Here is a 19,799-nt window from a genome sequence, read left to right as displayed (position 1 = left end):
CGCCTCGCGATATTTGACCACTATGTCATCAATGTAGGCCTCTGTGTTCCTGCCGAGCTGCCGCCCCAAGGCGATGTGCATCAGCCGCTGAAAGGTTGCGCCCGCGTTGCGAAGGCCGAAAGGCATGCAGGTGTAGCAGTACACCCCACATGGTGTCAAGAAGGCCGTCTTCTCCACATCCTCCACCGCCATCTTGATCTGATGGTACCCACAGAACGCATCCAGGAAACACAACAAATCGCACTCGGTGATGGAGTCAATGATTTGATCGATGCGCGGAAGGGGGGACGGATCTTGGAGGCAGGCTTTGTTTAGGTTGGTGAAGTCGACGCAACGGGGTTCCTACAATGTTCCTTCCCACCTTTCTTCGGTACTACAACGGGGTTCGCCAGCCATTCGGGGTATCGAACTTCCCGGATGGTACCTGCCGCCTCCAGCTTGCGTGTCTCTCGGATGATGAAGGCCTACTTCTTAGTGGACTGCCGTCTTGCTCGCTGCTTCACGGGGCGTACATTGGGGCACACCTTTAGATGATGCTGGATTACCTCTCTCGGGACCCCTATCAGTTGATCGGGCTCCCACGCGAATATCTCCTTGTTCGCGCACAAAAACCTCACCAAAGCTTCTTCTTGTCCCGGGTCAAGGCCGGTTCCTATGGTGAAGGTGGCTCCTGAAGATCCGTCCTCATTGACCGGCACTTGCTTGGTCTCTGCCTTGTCTTGGGTGAACATCTGCTTTTTCTTGGTGGGCGCGGTCTCCTTGGCCTCTGGAGCACCGGCGCCGGCTGGCTGCGCTGCTGCCGCGGTCTTGAAGGCGAGCCTGAGTGCCATCACGGCCTCCTTATTGTCTCCCTGGATGGTGAGGATGCCCTTGCTCCCTGACATCTTCATGAGGTTGTAGGCCGGGTGAGTCGTCGCCATGAACTGAGCGAGAGCCGGGTACCCGAGGATGGCATTGTACTGGAGACCGATGCGGGCGGTGTCAAAGTCCACCAGCTCGGTGCGATAGTTGTCTCGCGTGCCAAAGGTGACAGGGAGGCAGATCTGCCCCAGAGGGTGAGCAGCTCCGCCACCCACTCTTGTGAAGGGCTTGCTGAGGCCGAGCCGCTCGAGCGGCACATGAAGAAGGCTGAAGGCTTCCACGGAGAGCAAGTTGAGGCCGGCGCCGCCGTCGATGAGGGTCTTGGTGACGGCCACATTGCAGATGGTGGGCGGAGCATCAGGAGCATCCCTGAGCCGGCGGTGAAGCCGGGGTGGTCTTCCGAGTCGAAGGTGAGTTCGGCATCCGGCGCAGCCGAACTAGGCGGAGCCCCCGGGCGCTTGCAGGCTGCCCCGATCTGATGGAAGAAAGGCTTGAGGTGGCGATCTGAAGGAGGTGCTTGGGAGCCACCCAGCAATGCCGCGACTGCGTGGTGTGCCGGCGTCGCGTAGCGCGCAGTGAAGAGGTGGCGGAGTTCCCCCCAGAACGTCACCGTGGATCCCGGGAGGTTGAGCAGCCAAGCGCGCGGCTCACCGGCGAGGGCCAGGGGGAACAAGTTTGCCATGATCTTGTCGTCGCCTCCGTCTTTGAGGACGGCCTCCTCATATGCTAGCAGGAATAGCGCTGAGTCTGCCGCGCCATCGTAACGCAGCGGCATCTCCGGCCTGAACTTGGCCAGCCACTGCACTCGCCGCAGAGTGGGGGGCAGGGATCGGTACCCAGACTCCCTGCTGCTGGTGTCGACCGCAGAGGTTGGTGGCGGGGCACCTGCCATGGGAGCGCGGCGTGGTGGCACGGGGCGCTGGTTGGTGGAGAGAAACCCCGGCGCACCCCTACCTGGCGCGCCAAATGTCGGATGTGGGGTTCCGGCAAACCCTTAAGGTTCGAACACTAGGTGCGCGCGAAGACTTTCCCTCCTGCCGATCAACGCTCTAGCTCACTAGATCTCACGGACGAACTCGACGAACTCTCAACACAAAAAGACACAGGGTTTATACTGGTTCGGGCCACCATTGTGGTGTAATATCCTACTCCAGTGTGGTGGTGGTGGATTGCCTCTTGGGCTAATGATGAACAATACAAGGGAAGAACAGCCTCGTGAGGTTGAGGTGTTCTTGCGCGTGTGAGCTTGTGGTGTGTCTCTTCAGCTAAGATCAGATGATCCAGCCCCCTCTCTAAGTATAGTAGAGATAAGTATTTTCCCCAGTTAAGAACCAAGGTGATGCAGATCATCCTATGGTCATCCCCATGGACCTACCTTCGTCTCCTACGACACCACATGGACCAAGGACTAGAGCTCGAGCAAGCACTATCAAAGATAAGGTGAACTCGCTCCTCTCTGAACTTACACATTCTTCATGTAAGACATGGCTACTACCTCAAGCGGAAACCCTATGCGTGATCAGTTACGTCGAGGATAGCCATGGAACAACTACATCCACCGGACAAGATAGCGAGGATGCCAAGTACAAGGACCAAGAGGAAAAGCTGCCAGAAGCCTACAGTCATCGGATGACCGGTATGGACTGGACGTTCGACGCTGGAAGTCACACTAGCCAGAGGGGCCAGCCAGCGAACTCTATAGCGTTCGGACGACCGGCGCCCTACGGACGTCCGATCAGCCCTAGTGCCCGGACAACCGGCCTTCACCGGAAATCCGACGTCTTTGGACCAGGGCCAAAATGCCAGAAATCCAAGGTCCACTGGACGATCGGTGCACCGGACTTCCAACCCCGACTGTAAATCCGACATCGCCCATCCCGAGCCAAAATGTCGAACGACCGACGCCGACCGGATGACCGGACCCTCGCAAGTCACCGGAGGTCCGGTAGCTGTCGGACTTCCGACGCCTGTCTATGCACGGTGTATTGGGCCGAAGCACATGTAACCCTTCACCCCTCTAGAGTATATATACGAATCCACCTCCACTTTTCTAGGGTTAGCATTGGATTTAGCTCATATGAGAGATAGAGCTTTGCTCATCCACTTGATAAATACTCCATTGGAGGCCAAGCACTCCATCTAGGAGAAGATACCCCCCCCCCAAGTGGATTGAAGCCCTCCACCTAGGAAAACATCCATATTGGATTCAAAACCTCTTGGAGATGAACTAGTTATTTGTATCTTTCTTTGTTGTCCTTGGATCTTTCTGACCTCTTTGTGATCATGGATCTAGCACATGTGTGATCGTTTCTCGATGATTTGAGTGTTTTCCTCTTGTTCCCCCTCGTGTTTCCTCTCGTGTTCTTCGTGGGATCCCCTCCAAATCATGAAAGACCGGCCCCTAGGGTTCCACCCTATATCATCTTGGTATCATGAGCCTTGGTTTATCACTAATTTGGAGCCCCTGCCCTTTGATTTCTAGCCTAATTTTGTTGATTTTGTCCCAATTTTGAAAATTCCCCACCAAAATAACCGCAACTTTTTTTTGATTTGTTGGTATGATGCAGTTTTGTTGGATTTGATCCATGGATTTGCTTTGCCATGAGTGGATCTATCTTTCCCCCATCATTTCCCCAATTTCCATCCACAAATTCATCCAATTTTGACCAAATTTTGCTTCTCCACTACGAACCCTAGAAGTTCATCCCATGCCCAAAATCGCCCAGGCACCAGGCGTCTGATAGCTACCGGATGTCTAGCGGCAACTGATCGTCCGACCAACACTGGACGTCTGACGTTTCCTGATGAAACTGAAATTTTCCCTCGAAAAATTTCACCCACCCACTACACCTTCCACACCACCACTCCCTTAACCCCTCATTGCATTGCAGCATACCATAGCCGCTTTCCGCAACCACCATCACTTACCCGCTACGAACTCCGACGAGTTTGACACGTTTTGTTCTTTGAGAACTTGAATTGCGGCTTCCATTTCCTAAAGTTTTTTGACTACTTGGGGATGGTTCAACAATGACATCACCGCCGCTCATCTTCGACACGGACTCGTCATCGACAACAACCACTTCACAATTTTGACACCATCATCCATAAGCAAGGACGGTAACTTCGTCCACACCTTTGTGTACTCCTTGACATTGTGTTGATAACCCCATAGCCCATCTTGCGTAACTTTCTTATCGAGACAAGCCATTTGAGTATTGCCGACAATGTTACTTGTGCACATTAGTGATCATCGTCTCATTGAATATATCATATCATCTTTCCACAAGGTTGTCATCACATATACACAATTGCTATCTTGGTTCGTGAAGTTTTGCATAAGTGTCCAAAGAAAGAGCTCAAAAGAGAAAGAGCCAACAAGTTTTTAAGCAAAAGAGAGCAATAAGCAAAGAGCTTTTAAGCAAGAACCATGGCATCATACTACATTAAGATTGTCATACTCGATCATCTTGGATCATATCACCGGAACACCATACATATAGCATACTTGGGATAGAAGTCTTTGCGGTTTTGCTTTATAGGTTGTGCACAAGTCTCGTATCCGCCTATTGTGCAATCATGCTAGCGTCTCTCTAGAGTTGTGCAACAAGAGCATTTGTCATGGTTTCCACATTTTGAGCTAATTTTGGGTTGCACAACCCCATTTATCTTTCCGTGTATGTGTTTCCATGTGCCACATTTTGCTATTGGTCTACTTGTTGTATTTGCACTTTTGTGAATGTTTTCCAACATTATTGAGGCTTTCTAACAATTGCATAAACTTTTTCCACCAAGCTCCACCAAAGGCTTTATTTGTGTAGGTGTGAGAAATCCACGAGATCCGGAACCAATTGTGTTATTTCCTTGTTGCAGCATTGAGTGATCATTGATCCATCTTCAACATCGGGTAAGGTACATTTGGTCTAGTTCTTTTCTTTCTTCCACTCACATTTGCTTGAGATGATGGCTAGGCCAACTACTTCTTCGAACCCACTCTCCATCGAGCAAGATGAGGACCCGAACATCTATGTCACTAAGAACCACCTCTTTGGTGCACAAAGAGCTTGCATCAAGAAAGTGAAGCATTGGGCGACCGCATCGACCTACGTGCTACCGACTTGCAACAATCCGAGAAACATACAAGAGACTACTTCGACACATCGATGGCGACTCTCAAGGAAGACATGCGAGACCTGATGGTCAATCACTCTTCTACATATTTGTGATATTCGAGACGTAGCCACTCAAGTTGACATTCTTCGCAATCTTCTTCAGATGCAAGTCCTCCTCGAGCCTGTTCGCAACGTCGCCAAGACAGTGAAGTTCATCAAGATCCAAAAAATCTATTTCACGGTAATGGGTTACAAGCTCGCCTACATGAAAATGACCGCGTACAGCGACAAGCTAATGATCCTCCGGTCCAAGAGCAAGCTCCAATATACCAAGAACAACAAGAACAACAAGATGGTGGTGCCCCTCGACAAGAACAACAACGTTGTGAGGAACAAAACCTTGAAGCCCAACATGCTCTACGTGAAGCTACACTAGACTTCGACGAGTGCAACCGCCAAGCAAGACTACAAGTAGAGGCCCTCCGAAGAGAACGCCAAGAAGCTGCACACCTTAAGGAGCGCCAAGAAATGAGGAACCGTGCAAGAATTACACAACCTCAACAACAAAACAATCAAGCGGAGCATGAGGAGCAAGCGGCTCAAGATCCTCCTCCACGCCAAGAGCGTCATCATCATCAACCCCAACGCAATGAAGAGGAATGCTACGGAAGCAATGACCCCGAAGACTACCTTTCATGGGTGTTGAAAGTTGACAAGATCTTTCGCTTGAACAACTATGAGGAAGAGAAGATGATCGCCATGGCATCTCTTGAGTTCCAAGACTATGTCCTCATTTTGTGGGAGCAAGTCATTGAGCGTTCGGCAAGAGGTGACCCACCCAGCACATCATGGAATCAAATGAAGGATGCCATGCGAGCGCGCTTTGTGCCAACATACTATAATCGTGACCTCTTCAAGAAGTTAGAACTCCTCAAGTGAGGCACAAAGACCGTTGAAGAGTATTACAAAGAAAATGGAGATTGCCATGATTCAAGCTAATGTCATGGAAGATGATGAGAAAACTATGGCATGTTTGTTGAATGGACTCAATCATACTATCAAGAAGATCGCTGACTTCCAACCTTACTCAAACCTCATCGAGCTAGTGCATCAAGCCACCAAGGAAGAGCGACAAGTGCAACATGACTACAAGTATGTCAAGTACTCTTCCAAGACATATGGCTCATACAATTATGCTTCAGCGACTACCCCGCCTTCTACATCAACCAAACCTTCTACAAGCAACGGCAACAAGTCAAGTTACAAGAAAACTTCGACACCTTCAAGTCGTCCTCCTAGTACAAGCAACTTCAAGCCGAGACCTTCATCATCTACAAGTCCACCGGATGAGACCATCAAGACAAATTCCATCAAATGCTTCACATGTCAAGGCCGAGGCCATAAGAAATTTGAGTGCCCCACTCGGCGCACCATGATCGGCAACAACGGCGACACTTATGACTCTATGAGTGAAGAAGAAGTGGAAGCGCTTGAGCACGTGGCCATGCACTGGCGCGTGAATGAAGATGAAGATGACCAAGTCTTTTGCGACAATGATTCGAGCCCCGCTCTCATTGTCTCCAAGGTCTTGACACTTCAACATCAACAAGACGAAGGCCAAATATCACATATCTTCCACGCCAATGTGGGCATCAACAGAAGGTCTGTGAAGGTCATCATCGACAGAGGAAGTTGCCACAATTTGGAAAGTGAAGAGATATGTTCTAAGCTCCAATTGGTCAAGATGAAGCATCCTCGCCCCTACAAGGTACAATGGCTTAGTGACTCCTGCACCATCCAAGTGGAGCACACCGTTCGAGTCTCCTTCAAGATTGGAGCATATGAAGACACCTTGGAGTCTGATGTGGTTCTTATGTCCGTTTGCCACCTCCTACTTGCATGACCATGGTAATTCGACCACGGCGTCATCCACAATAGAAGAACCAATCACTATAGCTTCAAGATGAAGGGAAAGGAGTACGTGCTACGACCTATGTCACCAAGCCAAGTGATCGCTGACAAGCAAGCAACCACCCATCATGGAGATAATAGTGAGAGGGTGAACCACCAAAAAGAGAGTGAGTGCCACAAGCCAAAATCGAGTGCCTCCATGATGAGCGACAAGAAAAACTTAGTGCTATTCACCGACAAAAGTGAGATGAGAGAAGTGTGTGAGAATCCATCAAGTGTGATGCACTATGTCCTATTGTGCAAGGACGAGGCACCTAAAACTAACACCTCTCACCATCTACCTTTAGTGTTATCTTCACTATTGCAGGAATTTAAGGACATATTCCCCAATAAGCTACCTCTGGGTCTACCTCCACTACGTGGCATCGAACACTGAATCGACCTCATTCCCGGTGCACCATTACCAAACAAGGAACCCGACCGCGTCAATCTAGAAGAAACCAAGGAAATACAAAGGCAAGTACAACAACTCATTTCAACGGGCATGTATGTGAAAGCTTAAGCCCTTGTGCCGTGCCGATTATTCTTTTGCATAAGAAAGACAGTAGTTTTCGCATGTATTTCGATTATCGTCATATCAATGCTATCACCATTCATTGTCGTTACCCCATTCCACGCCTTGACGATATGCTAGATGAGCTTAGTAGAGCCACCATTTTCTCTAAGATTGATCTTAAGAGTGGCTATTGCCAAATTCGCATCCAAGAGGTTGATGAATGGAAAACCGCTTTCAAAACCAAGTTTGGCTTGTATGAATGGTTGGTTATGCCTATGGGTTTATCGGAAGCACCCGATACTTTTGTGCATGTGCTGCATTATGTTCTTCGCCCTTACATTGGTGTATTTGTTGTTGTCTACTTTGATGATATTCTTGTGTTTAGCATGTCTTTAGAGGATCATGTCACCCATCTTAGAACCGTTTTGCAAACTCTAAGAAAAGAGCGTCTTTATGCTAATATGGACAAATGCCTTTTGTTGTTGACAAGCTTGTTTTCTTGGGTTTTGTTGTGTCATCTAAGGGTGTTCACGTAGATGAAGCTAAAATTGATGCTATTAAAACTTCGCCACAACCAACCAACTTGCAACAAGTGTGTAGTTTCCTTAGCCTGGCCAGTTTCTATCGTAGAATAGTTAGGGACTTTAGCACTATTTCACCCCCCTTGCATGCCTTGAGTAAGAAGAATGCACCATTTTTGTGGAACATCCCAAAATACCGCATTTCATGACCTTAAGAATTTTCTTACACATGCTCCTTTGCTTGCCTTGCCAAACTTTGACAAAAAAATTGAAGTTCATTGCGATGCTAGTGGCAATGGTATGGGAGGTGTGTTAATACAAGAGAAGCGCCCCCATAGCTTACTTTAGTGAGAAACTCTTCGGCGTGCAACTCAATTATCCCATCTATGACAAAGAGCTATATGCCTTAGTATAAGTTTTGCATGTGTGTGTGAACATATCTCCGTCCTCATGAATTTGTCATCCATATGGATCATGAAACGCTTAAATACCTTAAGGGTCAAACTAATTTGAATAAGCACCTTGCCACATGGAATGATCTTATTGAGTCTTTTCCTTATGTCATCAAGTACATTAAGGGTAAAGAAAATGTTGTGGTGGATGCTCTTTCCCGCAAACGCATGCTTATCACTCAACTTGAATTGAATGTCATTGGCTTTGAGCACATAAAAGACTTGTATGTGCATGATCCTACTTTTGCTATTCCTTATCCCAAATGTTTGACGCATACATCTTGGAAACACTATTACATCAAAGGTGATCATCTTATGAGAACTAACAAACTATGTATCCCCGAGTCTTCTCTTCGTTTATTACTTTTGCAAGAATCTCATGGAGGAGGACTTATGGGACACTTTGGACGCGATAAGACATTCGCTACGCTCGCTAAGAACTACTTTTGTCCCAAGATGTACTATGATGTCTCCCGTTACACCAACTGATGCTCTACATGTCGCAAAGCTAAGTCTGAAGCTCAATCCCATGGTCTCTATATGCCACTTCCTGTTTCGTATCACCCATGGGAAGATATTAGTATGGACTTTGTGCTTGGTTTGCCTAGAACTAGAAATGGCAAAGATTATGTGTTTGTTGTTGTGGACCATTTCTCGAAGATGGCACATTTTATCCCATGCAACAAGGCAGGCGATTTTCACATGTTGCAAATCTCTTTTGTAGGGAAATCTTGCGTCTACATGGAGTGACCAAGACTATTGTTTTGGATCATGACGTCAAGTTCCTAAGCTACATTTGGAAGATGCCATGCGCCAAGCTCGGAATCAAGCTCTTCTTCTATTTGGCGTACCATCCTCAAACTGATAGCCAAACGGGGGTCACAAACATGATGCTATCTACTCTCCTACGTGCGTTGATCAATAAGAACATAAAGGAGTGGGAAGAGTGCTTACCAATCACCGAGTACGCCTACAATTGCACACGGCATTCAACTATTGGCAAGTCCCACTTCGAGGTCGTCTACAGCTCCAACCCATTGTCCCCATTGGACATTCTACAACTACCACTACATGAGCGCATCAACATGGACGCGAGTGCCCAAGCAAGCTATCTCAAGAAGGTGCACGAAGATACAAGGCACACCATCGAGTGCCAAGTACAACGCCTCACAACCAAGATCAACGCCAACAAGAACCCCATGATATTAAACACCAGAGATCTTGTGTGGCTACACCTTCACAAGGTCCGCTTCCCCAACAAACGAAAGTCCAAGATTCAACCTCGAGCCGACGGGCCTGTCAAGGTGCTAGCACGCTACAACAACAATGCCTACAAGATCGACATTCCACGTGACAAGTACTCTGTGAGCGACATCTTTAACGTCAAAGATCTCTCTCCCTACCATGGTGATGAGGCTTTCGATCCGAGGTCGGACCTTTCCCAAGGGGGCGGGGAGATGATGCAGAGCATCCCGCAGTCATCCCCATGGATCTACCTTCGTCTCCTATGACACCACATGGAGTAATGACTAGAGCTCGAGCATGGGCTATCGAAGATAAGGTGAACTCGCTCTTACACACTCTTCATGTGAGACATGGCTACTACCTCATGAGGAAACCCTATGCGTGATCAAGTACTTCAAGGATAGCCAAGGAACAACTACATCCACCGGACAAGTTAGAGAGGATGCCAACCAAGAGGAAAAGCTGCCAGAAGCATACAGCCACCGGACGACCGATCTGGACCAGACGTCCCGCCTAGAAGTCACACCGGCCAGAGGGGCCAGCCAGCGAACTCTACAGCGTCCAGACGGTTGACACCCTACGGACGTCTGATCAGCCCCAGCGCCCGGACGACTGGCCTCCACCAGAAATCCGACGTCTTCCAACCAGGGACGGAATGCCAAAAATCTGAGGTCCACCGGACGTCTGACCCCGACTGGAAATCCGACACTACCCATCCCGAGCCAAAACGTCAGACGACTTACGCCGACCGGACGAGCGGACCCTCGCAAATCACCGGATGTCCAGCAGCTGTCAGACTTTCGACACCTGTCTGTGCATAGTGTATTGGACCAAAGCCCATGTACGCCTTCTCCCCTTTAGGCTATATATAAGACTCCACCTCCACTTTTCTAGGGTTAGCATTGGGTTTTGCTCATATGAGAGATAGAGTGTTAGGACCCCGATCCTAAGTCACACCGATCTAGCATGTAACACATCATATCACTTTGTGGCCTCACGCATGGTATTCCCACGAGTGCCACCTTACCTGGCCCAGTACCGTTTGTGCCTTTTGGCTCATGTATATGATAGTGTCACTAGCATCCATATGACAGAGAACCCGGGCCGACATGACTAGTCGTGAATCCAAAGTGGCACTAACTTACAGGGACACACATACATGACCCAGCAATGAACATGTCGATCATCAATGTATGAACCCAAGTCATAGCAAGCTACAAGGACTTAAAGGAACAACACATGACATTTCCCCGAAGGGACAAACATAGGAACGAAGGACACATGCCGGCCAGCCTAAGTGTTCCGGAGTAGTAGCAAGCTACCATGGCTCAGTGGAAGCACTAGGAGACATTTCCCCATAAGAAAGGCTACCAAGACTAAACAACTAGGTTGTCGGATCCCACACATACCAAGCATTTCAAAATCAGACACACAATATGCTCGATATGTGAAAATACAACATGGCATCACAACAAAACTCTACGACTCAAAGTATTTATTTAAAAGGTTTCCGAGAGCCATACATAACATATTCATACAGGTAGGTGTCACAAGACCCGACACTCAAGTCATAAAACATACAAGCACATGTGGAAGCAAACTTGTCTGAGTACAGATAACTAGAAAGAAAGACGGCTTAACGAAGCTTGTCTGTCTACATAGGCCCTTCACAAACTCAGGGTCACCACCTGGGCGACAAGTTACTCGTCAACATCGAGATCTACATAGAACCCATCGGAGGGGGTAGTGTTCTCCTCTGCAACAGTTTATTAAGCAAACATGAGTACAAAGGTACTCAGCAAGACTTACATCAGATCCTACCATACATGCAACATTATCAACAAGGGTAGTGGAGTTTATTGGAGCAAGCCAGCTTTGACTAATGGCTATCCTATCCTACGACTGACAGTAGTTTGTAAATGATTTTGCGCACACGAGTCCACTAATCACCAATACAATACTCCACCGTGGATCGTCTGCCATCATCCTACGAGAGGGCCATCCATGGCACTCACACTTGTCTTGAGACTTTTATGAGTAACCATTAACTTGTCTATGAACTGCATAAGCAACCAAGTAGTCCATTTTCGCGGACGTGACTATTCGAATAGTTTTGTTATCCCTACAGGGGTGTACTTCTTTACACGTATTTCCACCACTTAGCGTCTGCACACGGCATGTGCTCCGCAGACTTCATGTGGAAGCCAACGTGCGTGTAGACTACGACCTGACTAACCTCACAAGTCCCTAGTCCAGGTTTATCGCCTATTCGGGTTCCATCCGTAGGGAGTCTGGACGAGGTTTCCACTACGGCCCCGAACGATGTGTGCAGGGTTCCCGAGGCACCAAAAGGGCGTCCTGGTACACCATGCCATGTACCTGCCGCATCACAGCCCACCCCTAGGGTCAGCGCTGCGCATGACCTCCAGTATACTATAAACACCAGAAACTACTTGCAACTCCTGGACAGAGTACAGGGGGTTACTAAGTCGAGCGGGGTCATATTTCAGGGCCCAATGTGTGGTAGTAGCTAATCTTGAATCACGCATACAGAACTCAGTTCCTAAGGATGGTGTCGTGGTTATAAGTCTGACAGTAAAGTAAGGCGGTAAGAATGTAGAGGCAAGATCCTAGCTACGGTGAGATTGTGCATGCAGGATGTACGAGTTCAAGCCCTTCGCGGAGGAAGTAACAGGCCTACGTCTCAGTGCCTGGAGGCTCGGTCGATTGGAATATGCGTGAAGTTACAGGGGGTGCGAATCCTTGTGCCGGAGGATGGGTGTGGCTTATATAGAGTGCGCCGGACCCCACCAGTCCTCAATTACACAGGGTTTAAGGTACATAAAGATGGGAGTTACTGATAACACCAACAATAAAGATACATGAATGACTATTAAGTCTATAAGGTAAGCTGGACCGTTGCCATAAAAAGTGACCTTAGATCTTCTAGCTGTCGAGTGATTCTTGTCGTGGTCGAGTGAGTACTCCTTGGTCGAGTGAACTTGAATCTTCCGAGTGGAGTGTTTATGGTCGAGTGAATGATGGTATCCCTCGAATGCTTATGACTTTAGGCCAATGTCCTTGGGGAGGGTATCTAGGTCAAGCCTATGACCCTACCCTAGGTACATGTCGTTGTCATTAGCCCCCGAATGGTTCAGTGTTCAAGTGGGAAAAGGAGTGGAAGTTGATCCCGACTCTGTTACATGCTGCGGAAGTATTTTCCTTAGACTGATGAGTTATGCAACAACTTTGGCTTCATTTTCAATCGCCTTGATCCATTCTAAAGTAGTAGAGTGAACTTTTGCTGATAAGCTTCGAGTGTTGATATGAAAGAAATCTTCAGTCTGACAGGTTGCTCTGCATTTCCCGGATCTTGCGGGATTCAAAATTTTGGGAAGCGCGCGGGACGGAGGAGGCCGCAGTAATCGGGATGGATTAGGTCGGGACGCCTCGATCACCGCGCCACCTTTTTCGCCACGTATCAAGCGAGCGATAGTTGCGGGATTTGACATGATTGCCCGGGCCCAGTCGTCAGTCACTCAGAAATGACTCCATATAAGATGTTGGGTTGGGGATTTTTGCACAGTGCGCCTCAATTTCTCCTTCTTCCTCCTCTGCTTCTTCACCGTTACCGCTTTCGCCCTCGACGCTGCCTCCCGCCCGTGCGCCCCTTGCTGTGATGGCGAAGGACAAGATGGAGGCGCTGGAGCACGCAAAGAAGGGAGCGGCGAAGGGGAAGGGCAAGAAGACCGGCAGGAGCGGGTCGTCGTCGAGATCTGGCTTGCCACGCGGTTGGGTTCAGGGCGACTGGATCCGATCAACAATCGTGCTAGATGACTTGCAAGACATGGCCGAGAGCAGGCTGATTGAGCATGATTCCTGGAGGCTCCCGAGGGATGAAACTGAGCCGTAGCCTCAGGAGGGTGCGTGTCTCTTACTCGCCACTCACGTCGACTGCAGTTTTTCTTTGCCCCCACATCCCTTTTTCCGTGCATTCCTGAACTTCTTCAGAACCCAACTCCACCATTTCTCTCCCAACACAATTACGTACCTTGCGGCCTATATCTCCTTGTGTGAGAATTTCCTAGGATGCCGACTACACCGGGGTCTGTTCAAGCACATCTTCACGTGCCGCTCGCATACTGTGAAAAAGGCTAGCCCGAGTGACGAGAAAACCCAGGTGATCCAGATGTGTGGGGGCTTCGGTATCCAGATGAGGGAGAAGAGTGCTTTTCCTGCAATGACTCTCCCTGACTTGGTTAGAGGGTGGCAGTCGACTTGGTTTTATTGCAAAGACAAGTCGACCCCTGGTCATTTGACTGGTCTCCCCCCTTTTCCTTAGCGCGAGTCTAGAAACCTACTTCCTTGAGAGTGACTCCAGCAGAGAAGGTGGAGGTGTCCATGTTGATGGAGCGAGTAGTTCAGCTGATCCATGAGGGTGTGACTGGTATGGATCTGCTCGAGGTATTCCCCAGTCGACGTATTCAACCCCTCCAGGCTCATGATCACTCCATGTGGATGTACTCGGGGATTGAAGATTCCACTCGGATCCACCCGGAGGACGTTGATGAGAAGACGGTGGCACAGTGGGTGCAAAGCATGACAGGGAACAAGGATAACCCCAGGGGATCCCGAAGATTTTTACCATTTGACACCAACAACCAACCAGACAAGGTCTGTCCCTTATCTCCGAGTGTTTTTCATTCTGACTTGAAGTTATTTGCTGAGTCGACCATCCTTTGGTCACCTCTTTTGCTTCGCAGGTTTACACGGAGACGTACTCAATGCCGAGCGGGGAGCAAGAGCAGTACCGGGAAGGAGAAGAAAGCGGAGGCGAAAGCATGGATTGGCAGTCTGATGGAGGAGAAGAGGAGGAGGAAAGCGAGGACTCGGGCAGTGGTGAAGAAGTCGAGTCACCACCTCTCAACGAAAAGCGTTCCAAACATAAGCACAACCCAGCAAGTATCCGCGGCGAAGTAGCTAAGCCGACCAGACAGACTCCCAGGCACACTCGGACCTCTTCCCCTGTGCCGACTGAGAAGGCTCCAAAGCAGCCAAAAGTTGCAGAACCAAAGCCTCGGAAGACCCTGCCCAAGATCAAGATCGACGTCCCCGTCGCTTCTGTGTAAGTGTCTTGCCCCCACTTTCCGATCAGGGACCTGTGCTGTCGACTATCTTTCTCATTTGTCCGAGTGAATCTTGAAACTTGCAGAGCTGCTACTTCTGGGACTTCTGCTTACAGGGATGATGGCGAGGATGTGGAAGACGCGGCCACTTCTAACCCGGGTATGACTTTTGCAAACTTGTCTTTGCTTTCTCAGCCATTTTGTTGATCGACTGGATTCTGATGGTTAATTCTTTTTTGCAGCTCCTCCCAATGTCATTGATCTTCCAGATGACGACGAGGATGTGCCGCTGAGGCCCAGGAGGAGTGAGAAGACATCGACTGGCAAGGTTCCCCAGTCGACACTAGTGACGGAGCCGGTGATCCAAGAGACCGGTGATGCCAACCGAGCTTTTCTGACTTTTATCGTACGATTGTCGAGTGCTCAGCCTTCGGCGTCGACTGCTCAGATCCCAGCCGATACACCATCTCCAATCTTCACTATGTATCGCGTCCCGGAGGACCAACTGGGTGCTGCCAAGGAGGCCATATGCCAGGAAGGCATCATGATGGAGCAGATGAAGGTGGTTCGAGGGGCCAATCAAGCTGATTATGATGCCAGCTCAGCTCAGGTTGGTTGATTACCGACTGAACTCTTAGCTTGTCGCTTGTTTTGTTAGGATATGATACCCAAAAAAATTCCTTGTGCATCTTTTCGTCGGTCTACTTTTTGCATTTGTACACCCACTGGGTGTTTCATTTATTGATGAATAGTACTGCTGAATAGTTTTTGCTTCTTGAGTCAACTAGATTGTGTCGATTGAGTCTTTGAACCAGTGGGGGCATGCTGAGTGCACCCATTGGGTGTAGTCCCCGAGACCGTAGTTGGCTACGGCCAGTCGGCTATGGTCTGAGAATCATAACTTTCTCACTCGGTCTGAACGGATCATGTCGAGTGTAACTTGAAACAGTGGGGGCACGCTAAGTGCACCCACCGGGTGTAGTCCCCGAGACTACTATTGAATGTTTGATTCGACGGTAGTCTGAGAATTATTTTCACTCGGGAGTGAATAACTTTTGATTCTGTTCATTGATGTAACATTTATTGACTTCAGAAGTCATGTGAGCTCATCTCCAAATTTTCCAAATTCGAGGAGAAGCAGAGACAACTCAATCTTGACTTGGAGCTGGCTAAGCAGAACTTGCAGAATGCCAAAGATGAGACAACCGGTATGGAAGGTAACAACTGGTCGATTGTTTATCTTGGTTGACTCACAAGTCATCTCCTCGTTCTTCTGTCTGACCCGAGTACATATCTTTCAGAGAAAATGAAGTAGGCTCTGGTGAAAAAGGACCTCGATCTTGCCGCTGCGCAAAAGGAGGCTCAGGAGAAGACTGCACTTGCTGACAAGAAACTGGCCTCAGTGGGTGCACTGGAGGAAGAAAACACCAAGTTGAAGACATCCCTTAACGAGTCCAACTGAGAAGTGACTCGTCTGAAGAAAGACAAAGTGGATTTGAATGAGAAGATTGAAGGCATTTCTCATAAGAGAAATTATCTGGAAGCTTGTCTGGGGGCACTCACCAAGAAGCTATTCCCTGTGCTCAAAGGTATTCTTCCTTGTCTGACTATTTAGCTATCGTCGATTCAGAAGACAACCATCGACTCATTATTTCTTTGCGTTTGTCGAATTCTGCCAAAACATTGAAGAAGAAACTAGACGGATCGAGACAGGCCTGGACCCCGTCCTTTCCACTACTGCTGATGAAGCTGCCATGAACGTGCTCCGACTGGAATCCCGTGTTGCTAGTGTTATGGCCTACCTTGCTCGCCTGAAGGTTGCGGTGTCGCAGATTGACTCAACACTTTGGCCACGGGAGATGCCCCAGAATGACCTTGAGTCTTTTATGACTCGACTCAATGAGATCCCTGGCCGAGTGCATGAGTGGAAGAAGTCATCCGCTCGCTGCGGTGCTGACATAGCTTTATCGCTAGTTCGAGTCCACTACAAGGAAGCCAAGGAGGAGAAGCTAGCAGCGATCAAGGTCGCCAATACCAGAAAACACGACTTCTAGTCCTTCATGAAAACCTTTATTGCCGCCGCCACTCGGATTGCAAATGGAATCGACTTGGACGAATTCGTCGAGCCTGCCAGTCCTCCCGTGGAGTGAACAAACTTTTTATGATCCGATTAAATTTCCCTCGGTATGCCGAGTGGTTTTTGTAACCGTTTAAACTCCTTCGGTACTGATGCTCGAGTACCTTGAACTGCGATCTGGAACCTTGTAGGATTTATCTGAACTTGGTTGCTTTTGGATCTTTTGACTCTTTGAGTAGAACTTGTTTCTTCAGTTTGAGTTGCTACTGACTTCGTGAGGCAGCTCAGTCGAGTGTATTATGGGCAAAGGTACTTAGTGTTGCCCATGCCCTGCACCTCATCTTCCTTGCCGATGGAGATGGAGCGAACGTTGTATTTGTGTCGAAGCTCCAAGGACAGATCGTGGTTGACATGTGTCTCATCGTCCTTGCAGATAAGGATGGAGCGAACGTTGTATTTGTGTCGAAGCTCCGAAGACAGATCATGGTCAACCTGCACCTCTCCGTCCTTGCGGATAAGGATGGAGCGGGAGTTGTATTTGGGTTGAAGCTCCAAGGACAGATCGTGGTGGACATGCACCTCGCCGTCCTTGCAGATAAGGATGGAGCGTGTTTCAAAACTTAGGCGAGTACTGGACTGCAGCTAAGCCCCCGAGTAGGAGGGTTGCTCATCACTCGGCATGATTTTTTAAACTTAGATGAGTACTGGACTGCAGCTAAGCCCCCGAGTGGGAGGGTTGCTCACCACTCGGTAGGATTTTTAAACTTAGGCGAGTACTGGACTGCAGCTAAGCCCCCGAGTGGGAGGGTTGCTCACCACTTGGTAGGATTTGATTTTCTAAACTTAGGTGAGTACTGGACTGCAGCTAAGCCCCCGAGTGAGAGGGTTGCTCATCACTCAGTAGGATTTTTTAAACTTAGGCGAGTACTAGACTGCAGCTAAGCCCCCGAGTGGGAGGGTTGCTCACCACTCGGTAGGATTTTTTAAACTTAGGCGAGTACTGGAATGCAGCTAAGCCCCCGAGTGGGAGGGTTTCTCACCACTCAGTAGGATTTTATAAAACTTAGGCGAATCAGGGTCGCAGCTAAACCCCCGTATAACGCCCTCGATGCGGCTATATCTCCCATGTGTCGAAGCACGACTTAGAGGCATAACTGCATTGAAAGCAATGTCGCAAGTGAGGTAATCTTCGCAAACAACCCATGTAATATAATAAGGGAAAAGATACATAGTTGGCTTACAATCGCCACTTCACACAAATACATGAATAAAGCATTACATCATCCAAATACAATCAGGGCCCGACTACGGAGCCAAAATTAAAGAAGACTACCCCAAATGCCACACAGATCCCCGATCGACCCCAACTGGGCTCCACTACTGATCAACTAGAACGAAACAACACAAAGGGCAAGATCTTCATCAAGCTCCTCCTTGAGCTTGGTTGCGTCATCTGCACGGTTCAACGGCACCTGCAAGCTGGTTTTGGAAGTATCTGTGAGTCATGGGGACTCAGCAATCTCGCACCCTCGCGATCAAGACTATTTAAGCTTATAGGAAGGGTAAAAGGTATGAGGTGGACCTGCAGCAAGCGACTAGCATATATGGTGGCTATCAGACGCAAATGAGAGCGAGAAGAGAAGGCGAAGCACGATCGAGAAACTATGATCAAGAAGTGATCCTAGAACAACCTACGTCAAGCATAACTCCAACACCGTGTTCACTTCCCGGACTCCGCCGGAAAGAGACCATCACGGTTACACAGGCAGTTGATGTATTTTAGTTAAGGTCAACTTCAGGTTTTCTACAACCAGACGCTAACAAATTCCCATCTGCCCATAACCGCGGGCACGGCTTTCGAAAGTTCAAATCCCTGCAGGGGTGTCCCAACTTAGCCCATCACAAGCTCTCACGGTCAACGAAGGATATTCCCTCTAGCGGGAAGACCCGATCAGAATCGGAATCCCGGTTACAAGACTTTTCGACAAGGTAAAACTAAACCAGAAACACCGCCCGAATGTGCCGACAAATCCCGATAGGAGCTGCACATATCTCGTTGTCAGGGCACACTCAGATGAGACTAGCTACGAGTAAAACCAAACCTCAAGTTGCCCCGAGGTGGCCCCGTAGGCAGCTCAGTTCGAACCAACACTCAGAGCAGCACTGGCCCGGGGGGGGTTAAAATAAAGATGACCCTTGGGCGCGCGACCCCCAAGGGAAAAGAAAAGGCTAGGTGGTGAATGGTAAAACCAATGTTGGGCATTGCTGGAAGAGTTTTATTCAAGGCGAACTGTCAAGGGGTTCCCATTATTACCCAACCGCGTAAGGAACGCAAAATCCGGGAACATAACACCGATATGACGGAAAGTAGGGCGGCAAGAGTGGAACAAAACACGAGGCATAAGGCCGAGCCTTCCACCCTTTACCAAGTATATAGATGCATTAATTAAATAAGATATATTGTGATATCCCAACAAGTAAACAACGTTCCAACAAGGAACAGCATCTCCATGTTCCAACAAGGAACAAACTTCAATCTTCACCTGCAACTAACAACGCTATAAGAGGGGCTGAGCAAAGCGGTAACATAGCCAATCAACGGTTTGCTAGGACAAGGTGGGTTAGGGGCTTGGTTCAACAATATAGGAGGCATGATAAGCAAGTGGTAGGTATCGCAGCATAGGCAGAGCAAAAGATCGAGCATCTAGCAAGCAAAAATAGAAGTGATTTCGAGGGTATGGTCATCTTGCCTGAAATCCCGCAAGGAAGAAGAACGAGTCCATGAAGAAGAGAAACGGACGTAGTTGAACGAATCCTCACAAACGCGACGTTACCGGATTACCGAGAAGAAATACACCAGAAAGAAAGCAAACGACATAGTAAACGACCACCACATAGACATGGCATGATGCGCAAACAAGTATGATGCATGTCCGGT

This window comes from Triticum urartu, chromosome 2A (assembly GCF_056163025.1).
Source record: "Triticum urartu cultivar PI428250 chromosome 2A, HENAU_Tu73, whole genome shotgun sequence".
Taxonomy (NCBI): Eukaryota; Viridiplantae; Streptophyta; class Magnoliopsida; order Poales; family Poaceae; genus Triticum; species Triticum urartu.
This window is presented reverse-complemented; position numbering follows the sequence as displayed.